This window comes from Bos grunniens, chromosome 20 (genome assembly GCF_055505025.1).
Source record: "Bos grunniens cultivar Pamir isolate PY7600 chromosome 20, Bosgru_T2T1.0, whole genome shotgun sequence".
NCBI lineage: Eukaryota > Metazoa > Chordata > Mammalia > Artiodactyla > Bovidae > Bos > Bos grunniens.
Window position 1 is genome coordinate 40,823,257 of NC_141184.1, and position 10,976 is coordinate 40,834,232.

Sequence of the window (10,976 nt, forward strand, 5' to 3'; positions counted from 1 at the left end):
TCACCATCTGCAGTGATTTTGGAGCCCCCCAAAATAAGGAAGCCTCCAAAGATGGATGGACATATTTCAAATCAAAGTACTTCAATCCTGCTTATATTCCACATTATCTATCAGAAGGTTATTGCAGTTTGTGTGTATGTGTTAGTCGCTCAGTCACGTCCGACTCTTTGTGACCCCATGGACTGTAGCCTGCCAGGCTCCTCCATCCATGAGATACTCCAGGCAAGCATACTGGAGTGGATTGCCATTTCCTTCTCCAGAAAATCTTCCTGACCCAGAGATTGAATCCTGGTCTCCCACATTGCAGGCTGACTACTGAATGAGTTGCAGTTTATCCAATCAAATTCAGGTTTCCACTGTAAACAATTTTTTCCTTCTCCATTATGGTTTATTACAGCCAAGCGTGATGGTCTGTACCTATAGTCCCAGCTACTCAGGAGGCTGAGGCAGGAGGACTGCTTGAGCCTAGGAGGCCTGTAGTGTGGTCTACCAATAGGGTGTCTGCAGTAAATTCATCAATATGGTGACCTCCTGGGAACGAGGGACCACCAGTTTGCATAAGGAGGGGGTGAACTGGCCCATTTCCAAAATGGAGCAGGTCAAAACTCACATGCAATCCATTATGGCTTATAATAGGGTATAAAATATAGTTTCCTGTGCTGTACAGTAGGATCTCGTTGTTCATGTATTTCATAGACAGTAGTTTATCTGCTAATCACAAACTCCTAATTTATTCGTCTTTTGTCATTTTCCCATTTGGTAACCACAAGTCTCTTCTCTATGTTTGTGAGTCTGTTTCTGTTTTATAAATAAGTACATTTGTGTCATATTTTAGATTCCACACGTAAGTGATAATCATGCGGTGCTCATCTTACTGATTTATGCCACTTTGTATGATATTCTTTAGGTCCATTCATGTTGCTGCAAATAGCAGTTATTTCATTTTTTCATGGCCTAGTAATATTCCACTCTGTATATGTACCACATCTTCTATATTCACTCATCTCTCAATGGACATTTAGGTTGCTTCTGTACCTTGGCTATTGTAAATAGTGCTGCTATGAACACTGGGGTGCATGCATCTTTTTGAATTATAATTTTCTCCAGATATATGCCCAGGAGTGGGATTGTAGGACCACATGGTAACTCTAGTGTTAATTTTAAAGAAATCTCCATACTATTCTCCATAGTGGCTGCACCAATATACATTCCCACTAACAGTGTAGGAGGGTTCCCTTTTCTCCACACACTCTTCAGCATTTGTTATTTATAGATTTTAATCTGATGGCTGTTCTAGCTTGCGTGAGGTAGTACCTCATCAAACAAAATTTTAAAGAACCCTTCAAAAATACAATTGAGTAGTCAAAAATACAACTGGCTATTAAAAATAGCCAAACAAGTACATATAACACATAGAGACAGCTCTAAATAATCAAAAATACTGTTGGTTGCTTGGCCACCAATCTTTCTTTACTAGAGGTTTATGATCACTTGATAGCCTAAGGACTTGTTTTTTTGTTTTTTTTTTTCTTTTCTTCTTCTGACTTTTTGGTCTTGATTCTTACTTTTTGTCCCATTCCTCAACTGAAGAAATAATTATCTTTTAGGTTCTTTTAACTTCTAAGGAGCAGAGACATATTTACCTTACTTAATGGGATTTATTGTAATGATACACTGGGAAATAAGGAAACCAGAAACAGTTTCAACACCAGACATTCAGGCCTCTAGGAGACCACAGTATATTTTAGGATATAGTTCTTAGCTCTATCACCCTGAGACTCAGAAACTCCAGAAACCTCTTGCTCCCTATTCTACATGTCACCATTATATTATGTTGACATTGCTTGCTATTTCTGGATCTACTACTCATGACACTTCTCCCTGATCTCCTCCTGGTTAAACATTAAACTTGATCCACCCCCTGACTCCAAGGGTGGTATAGTTAATCAACATCTATTTTATAGTGCTTTCCTGGCTCCCACAGTGGGCTGAGTTCTCATGGAGATTACTTGTCAGTCTGTTAGCCAACCTCTAAATGGCAGCTTCTGGGTCAGCAGCACATTCTTTGTCCACACATCAAGACCAGGGTATTAGGATACCTTCCTTATTTGTGAGTTTGTGGATTTGGAAGAACTTGAAGATTTCTTTGAAGTTGTCAATATAATTATGAAGTACATTACTCAACCAGACAAATAAGAATGATTTCTATTTTGTTAAACATGTAGGAGAGACTTACATATAACATCTGCAGGCATTTTGATGTCTGAGATGACTGTTTTCTAATGGTTTCCTTCAAAGCTAGTGTGGCCAAATTGTCTTGGCTTTCTTGAGTGTTTCTGGGTTTGAGCATTGAAAGTCCCTTAGACTGAAATTCGTCAGTCCCAAGCATGCTGGGAGGTTGGTCACTCTAAAGTCAAGTCCTTATTCTTTTCTTTCCTCTCCCTCCTTCCCTTCTCTCACCCTCCTTTCTTTCCCTCTTTCCTTCTTTCTTGTTTTCCTTGCTTCCACAGGCATTTACTGAGTGCCTGTTATGTCAATATCTGTGCTAAGTGGCTCAGAAATAGTGGTGAGTGGGACAGATATATTTCATCTTCTTTTTGAACTTACAGTTGATGGTGGTAGACAGAACCTGACAGAATGCCACGTGATGAGTAAGTGGAAAGGCCAAGTAGAGAGTAGCCTGGGAAAGAATAATGGAACCCGGGGGCATCTCCATTTAGTTTAGTGGGTACTGGGGGAACAACTGAGAACAAAACAGACAAGCTGTCACTCTTGTGGATTGCATTCAGATCTCCCTCTGTGTGTGTGGGTGTTTGGGGAAGACAATCAACAAGTAAACAGTGAGTTTTCTGGAAAAAAAAAACAAAAAACCAGATGATGAGATCATGACTTGGCAAGAGATAGGTAGAAATTCTCTTTTAGAAGGTGGAATTTTGGCTGAGACTTGCATTACAAGAAGGTTGTTATCCATGGTATGGGAACAAAAAGGAAGCTACTGTCACTGGGGTTAGAGTAAAAAGTATTAGGAAATGAGGCTAGAGAAACAGGCAGAATCCATTTCACTGAGGGTCTTGGGCTTTGTAGGCCATAGTAAGGAATTTATTCCAGGAGTGGTAGGTAGGTTATATGCAACCTGATCTCATTTCAGGAATAGTTCCCTTCTTGAGTAAAAAGATTAAAGATTGAAGTAATATCCATTATAATATTTGAGAGTGAGGGATCAAGAGGTTGAAATGTCATTCAATGTCACAGAGAATTAAGAAATGATAATTTATGGAGAAAGAAATTGCTTCATATTTAAGATGCAAAGTTTAAGAGAGGCAGTGAAGCATAAAAATTACTGGCTAATGATTTTAAGATTGATCTTTAAACTAATATTTAAAAGCCACTGTGTACTTGTACCAGTGGTTGAAAAGGTGTGATCATATTAGTTTCCCAGAGCAGAGAGTACAGAAAGAGGAAATCAGAGAACTTAGGATCATGTGAGAAGACAAGTCCAGTTTTACTGTGTCAAGCGTTTGTACTTTGTTTTTGAGACATTCATAATGGCAAAAATGACTTGAGTTAAGTAAATAAATGCCCAATAACAACAGTTCACTGAGTAAAACAGACTTTCAACGTCTATATAGACTACCTATAAACAATCCTTGTCTTATGGAGGATGACTCGATTCTCAGACTTTTAAAGTAATGTTAATTGTCCATAGAAACACACACCCCAATTTTAACTTGGGCACTTACACAAAGTAGATGACTAGATAGTATTCCAGAATGGGAAAGTTTTGGATGAAGCATTAAAGAAAACATGCAGACTATGAATTTTATGGGAACATTGCAGACAGAAAACATGAGTCTAGTCTGGGTTAATTTGCTGCTTTTCTTTGAGCAGCCTATTTTTGGTAAAAAGCTAAGTCTCTTAGCAAGAAAAATAGAACAATTGGCAATATCTTCCATTTCATGTGCCCATGAATCAGAAAGACCCAGCTGATGCTAAGCTTATCCTTCAGAAGAAGACTGACATGGGAATAAATGAAGAAAATAAAAGTGGTAAAGGAAGAAAGAGGAAGGATCAGGGAAGAGTCAAATAATCTTGACATGTTACTTTGAGAAATAAGATGTAGAGTAATGGGCTAATTTTTTGCCAGTATGAACTGGGATAGTCACAGAGAAGAATGAGAGGAACCTCCATTTTCTGTGTTATAATAACTGGTGCTCTGGGCCCAGTAAGGTAGATATGATTTCTACTGTACAGATGAGATAGGTGAATGTTGACATAACTTGTACAAAATTTCAGAGATAGTAAATACAAGAAGTCAAATGAGAGCTCCAGCAATCTTAATTTTTCAGCAGAGTCATGATTTCAGATTTCTGCTCAGTGTTACATTTAGAATACTTTTAGTTGTGAAACCATGTGTATCAACTGACTAGAAGCCATGTATTTTGGGTCTCGGTCCAGCATTCTTTCTACCATATGTGCTTAGTTGCTCAGTTGTGTCTGACTCTTTGTGACCCCATTGACTGTAGCCCTTCAGACCCCTCTGTCCATGGGATTCTCCAGGCAAGAACACTGGAGTAGTTGCCATGCCCTCCTCCAGGGGATCTTACTGACTCAGGGATCAAACCCATGTCTCCTTCCTCTCCGGTATTGTGAGTGGATTCTTTATCCACTGACCCATCAGGGAAGCCCATCTTTCTACTACACTTGCCACATTATCACCCAGAAGCAGTATGTTGGATTATGTTACTTTGACACAAATTATTCCGTAAGAGATTTAACCAACTGATATGTAAGAGAGAAGTGAAATTCTTTTCACTATTGGACTGATTTACCCTTAAATTATAGGTGACCACTGGGCAATCTATTTGAAATGGAAACTTCAGTAATATGATTAAGCTATGGTCTTTAGAGAGGTATTTGTTTTACTCAAGCAATAAATGTCATGAGAAACAAATCATTAGTTCTGTGTGGAAAAATAAGAGGAAGAAATTTATCTTCTTAACTAAAACATTGAAATATTTTGATGATGTAGATGAGAAAGATGTGAGACAATTTTAAGGAGCAATCATTAATGATTTGGCCATGGAGAATTTCAAAGTCTGATAATAGTACAAGAACAAAATAGAGCACAGTTTGAAGCAAAGCATCTTGATTGGTGAGAAATTCAAATAGGTATAGACCATATTTGTGAATAGTAAGAAGTAGCTTGTTTTGGATGTAGGTAATACACAAAGTGAAGATCCTGAGTTATAAACAGTAAAAGTCTTTGAAAATTTAGTAACTTCTAACTAAAGAGTGGACTAGTGGGCACATTCTAATCTTAAAAGTGTCTAGGAGAGAATGTCTTATCTAATTAACTTTCCATTGGAAGCACAGGGTGTCATGTAAGTTGGGGACACCTGAATGTAGGGAATTGAAAGTGGTCTCAGAGGTGCCTCTGCCTTCATGAACCTTATGATTAAGTAATGAAGATATACATAAATATGAAGAGCTGAATAGTCTTTTACTCTTACCTCCCTCTATTTCTTGTCTTCTGTATCATTTAGGCAAACTGTATTGTAGGTATATCTATTTTATTGCACTTTGCTGTATTACTCTTCACAGATATGGCCTTTTTTTTACAGGTCGAAGGTTTGTGGCAACTCAGCATTGAATAGCTCTATTGGTGCCATTTTTCTAATGGCATTGTTTTGAGAGCATTTGTTTCATGCCTCTGCATCACATTTTTGCAGTATTTCAATTTTTTCTTTATTATTATATTTATTACAGTGATCTGTGATTAGTGATCTTTGATTTACTATTGTTTTGAGATGCTATGAACTGTGTCCATATAAGTTGGTGAACTTGATAAATGTTGTGTGTTTTCTGACTGCTCCACTGATCAGCCCCACTCTCTCCCTCTCCTCAGGCATCCATATTCCCTGAGACACAACAATATTGAAGTTAGGCCAATTAATAATCCTTCAGTGGCATCTAAGTGTTAAAGTGAAAGGAAGAGTTGCATATCTATTGTTTTAAATCAAAAGCTAGATATGATTAAGCTTACTCAGGAAGGCTTGTCAAAAGTTGAGATAGGTCAAAAGCTAGGCCTCTTGCACCATTCAGTTGGCTAACTTGTTCATTCAAAGGAAAATTTCTTGGAACTTAAAGGTGCTACTCCAGTGAACAGATGAATGATAAGAAAGCAAAAGTATAGCAGCAGTTCTACTGAGGATGTGGAGAAAGTTTTAGTGGTCTGAATAGAATATCAAACCAGCCACAACATCACTAAAGCCAAAATCTAATCCAGAGCTAGGCAGGCCCTAACTCTCTTCAATACTATGAAAGCTGAGAGAGGTGAGGAAGCTGCAGAAGAAAAGTTTGAAGCTCTAAGAAGGAAGTTGAATGAAGTAGAATGAAATTGAAAGAAAGAAGCCATCTTTATAACATAAAAGTACAAAGTGAAGCAGCAAGTTATCCGAAGATCTAGTTAAGATCACTAATAAGGGTGCCTACCTTAAACAAGAGATTTTCCATGTAGACAGAACAGTCTTGTATTGGAAGAAGATGCCATTTAAGACTTACATAGCTACAGAGAAGAAGTCAATAGCTCACTTCAAAGCTTCAAAGGACAGGCTGACTCCCTTGTTAGGGGCCTAATGCATCTGGTGACTTTAAGTCGAAGCCAATGCTTATTTACCATTCTTAAAATCCCACGGTGCTTAAGAATTATGCTAAATCTACTCTGCCTATGCTCTATCAATAGCCTACAAAGCCCATCTGCTTTCAGCATGGTTTATGAAATATTTTAAGCCCACTGTTGAGATCTACTGCTAAGAAAAATGATTCCTTTTGAAACATTACTGTTCATTGACAATGCACCTGGTTACCCAAGAGCTCTGATGGAGTCATACAACAGATTAATATTTTTATGCCTTCTGATACAACATCCATTCTACAGCCCACAGATCAGTGAAAAATTTCAACTTTCAAATCTTACTATTTAAAAAATACATTTCATAAGGTTATAGTTGCCATAAACAATGATTCCTCTGATGGATCTGGGCAAAGTAAATTGAAAATCTGGAAAGGATATATCATTCTTCATGCCATTAAGAACATTTGTGATTCATGGGGGGTCAAAATGTTAACATTAATAGGAGTTTGGAAGAAGTTGATTCCAACCCTCATGGATGACTTGAAAGGGTTCAAGACTTAAGTAGAAAAAGTAATTGCAGAAGTGGTGAAAATTGCCAAAGAACTAGAGTTAAAAATAGAGCTTGATGGTATGACTGAGTTGCTGTAATATCATGACAAAACTTAAATGGATGAGGAGTTGCTTCTTCACTTCAATTCAGTTCAGTCGCTCAGTCGTGTCTGACTCTTTGTGACCCCATGGACTGCAGCACGCTAGGCCTCCCTGTTCATCACCAACTCACAGAGTTTACCCAAACTCATGTCCATTGAGTTGGTGATGCCATCCAGCCATAAATCCTCTGTTGTCCCCTTCTTCTCCTGCCTTCAATCTTTCCCCACATCAGGGTCTTTTCAGATGAGTCAGCTCTTCGCATCAGGTGGCCAAAGTATTGGAGTTTCAGCTTCAACACCAGTCCCTAAAATGAACACTCAGGATTGATCTCCTTTAGGATGGACTGGTTGGATCTCCTTGCAGTCCAAGGGACTCTGAAGAGTCTTCTCCAACACCACAGTTCAAAAGCATCAATTCTTCAGTGCTCAGCTTTCTTTATAGTCCAACTCTCACATCCATACACGACTACTGGAAAAACCATAGCCTTGACTAGATGGACCTCGATTGGCAAAGTAATGTCTCTGGTTTTTAATATGCTGTTTAGGTTGGTCAACACTTTCCTGCCAAGGAGCAAACATCTTTTAACTTCATGCTGTGATTTTGGAGCCCCCCAAAATAAAGTCTGCCACTGTTTCCACTGTTTCCCCATCTATACATGAGTAAACAGGGCAGTATATTGAGATGAAATTTATGTGAATATGCTGTGAAGATTATTGAAATGATGACAAAGAATTTAGAATATTACATAAACTTAGTTAATAAAGTAGTGACAGGTTTGAAAAGGATTGATTCCAGTGTTGAAAGAAATTCTATTGTGGTTAAAGTGCTATCAAACAGCATCATATACTACAGAAAAATTGTTCATTAAAGGAAGAATCAATTGATGCAGGAAACTCATTGTCTCATTTTAAGAAATTGCACAGCCACCCTAACCTTAAGCAGCCATCACTCTGATCAGTGAGTAGCCATCAACATCAAGGCAAGACCCTCTACCAGCAAAAAGATTATGACTTGCTCAAGGCTCAGATGATGATTAGCATTTTTAAACTAAAGTGTATACATTATTTCTTTAGAAATAGTGCTGTTTCACAATTAATAGACTACAGCATGGTGTTAAAGCGTCTGCCTGGAATGCGGGAGACCTGGGTTCCATCCCTGGGTTGGGAAGATTCCCTGGAGAAGGAAATGGCAACCCACTCCAGTACTCTTGCCTGGAGAATCCCATGGAGGGAGGAGCCTGGTGGGCTACAGTCCATGCGGTCGCAAAGAGTTGGACACGACTGAGCGACTTCACTTTCTTTCTTTCACTTTGGTGTAAATATAAATTTCATATGCAGTGGCAAACAAAAAAATTTGTATAACCTTCTTTATTGTGATATTTGCTTTATAGTGGCAGTCCAGAACCAAACCTGTAATATCTCTGAGGTATGCCTGTATTTTCATTTTCACAAATACAAGACACACTTGAACCTCCTTGTCATTTCTCATATAGTCTCATTTCTTAGAACACAGTTCCTTCCCTTAACCTCTGCATATCTATCTTACTAGTCTTTCTAGAAATTAGACATTGGGGCAATAGAATCATTATCAGCCAGTATACTAGGCACTAAGAACGATAACTGATGAAAGTGTAAAGGAGAATTATGAGCAAGTGGTTGTCATTGTTCAGCCACTCAGTTGTGTCCAACTCTTTGTGACCCCAAGGACTTGCAGCACACCAGGCTTCCCTGTCCTTCACCATCTCCCAGAGCTTGCTCACGTCCATTGAGTTGGTGATGCCATCAAACCATCTCATCCTCTGTCATCCCCTTCTTCTCCTGCCTTCAGTCTTTCCCAGCATCAGGGTGTTTTTTTGTTTTTTTAAATGTGTCAGCTCTATGCATCAAGTGGCCTAAGTATTGGAGCTTCAGCTTCAGCATCAGTCCTTCCAATGAATATTCAGGATTTATTTCCTTTACAATTGACTGGTTTGATCTCCTTGCTATCCAAGGGACTCTCAAGAGTCTTCTCTAACACCGCAGTTCAAAAACATCAATTCTTCCATGATCACCTTCTTTACGGTCCAACTCTCACATCCGTACATGACTACTGGAAAAACCATAGTTTTGACTCTACAGAACTTGGTCTGCAAAGTAATATCTCTGCTTTTTGTCTAGGTTTGTCATCGCTTTCCTTCCAAGGAGCAAGCAGCTTTTAATTTCATGGCTGCAGTCACCATCCGCAGTGATTTTGGAGCCCAAGAAAATAAAATCTGTCACTGTTTCCATTATTTCCCCATCTATTTGCCATTAAGTGATGGGACCAGATGCCATAATCTTAATTTTCTGAATGTTGAGTTTGAAGCCAAATTTTTTACTCTCCTCTTTCATTTTCATCAAGAGGCTCTTTAGTTTCTCTTCACTTTCTGCCACAAGGGTGGTGTCATCTGTATATCTGAGGTTATTGCCATTTCTCCTGGCAATCTTGATTCCAGCTTGTTCTTCATCTGGCATTTTGCATAACGTACTCTGCATACAAGTTAAATAAGCAGGGTGACAATATACAGCCTTGATGTACTCCTTTCCTAATTTGTAACCAGTTAATTGTCCCATGTCTGGTTCTAACTGTTGCTTCTTGACCTGCAAACAGATTTCTCTGGAGACAGGTAAGGTGGTCTGATAGTCCCATCTATTTAAGAACTTTCCACAATTTGCAAATGGTAAATACAGCAAAAAGAGAAGAGTGTTCTAGAAACTGGTATTTGATGGAAAATAGGATAAGGAAAAGGTGTTTGGGAAGAAATGGGAATTTTTACAACAAGCCCCTGGATGGAGTACTCAACCCTGGATATATAGCTATTGGCCTTGTGCTTTCCCTGGATGGCGGTGACCTGGGTACATTTAAGAGTTGGTTGTGGAAAGACAGTTCAAATGAAATTGTGAGCCTTTAGAGATGCTCAAACTTTGTTCCTGATTGAACAGGACTTCAGCAGAGCAGAATGGGAGAGACAGACTGGGTAGACTAGGTGTTGGCATTGGAGTGGCCACGCGGAGTAAGAAAAAGCATGGAGGGAATTATTAAGTTGGTGCAAAAGTAATTGTGGTTTTACATTGTCAAACTTTGCCCTTTGATATTGGAGTATCAATACATTCTTAAATAAATGTGGTTATATTATACATCATTTTAGTGTGCATTTTCACTTCATGTTTTCTTGATAATGACATTATTTGGTGTTAATTTTATGTTTATTTTAGACTATAGGAATGTTAGGCAAAATGCAAAGTCGAGCAATTTTTTGAGTTCAAAATGGGTCATAAAGTAGCAGAGACAACATACAACATCAAAAACCCATTTGGCCCAGGAAGTCTGACAAACTTATAGTTCAGTGATGGTTCAAGAAGTTTTGCAAAGGAGGTAAGAGCCTTGAAGATGTAGAGTGCAGTAGCTAGTCTTTGGAAGTTGACAGTGACCAACTGAGAGCCATCATCCAAGCTGATCCTCTTACAACTACACAAGAAGTTGCTGAAGAACTCAATGTTGACCATTCTATGGTATTTGGCATTGAAACAAATTGGAAAGGTGAAAAAGTTCTATAAGTGGGTGCCTCATGGGCTGACTGAAAAACAAAAAATCACTGTTTTGAAGTGTCATCTCTTATTCTACGCAACAACAAATAATTTCTCAATTCGATCATGATGTGCAAGGAAAAGTA

At 38.6% G+C, this 10,976-nt stretch overlaps 1 non-coding gene across 1 annotated transcript; it reads left to right on the plus strand.

Moving 5' to 3' along the window:
• The first annotated feature begins 396 nt into the window (after positions 1–396).
• On the plus strand, positions 397–683 carry LOC147350308 (signal recognition particle RNA). Its single transcript, XR_015149310.1, has one exon.
• The last annotated feature ends 10,293 nt before the right edge of the window (positions 684–10,976 follow it).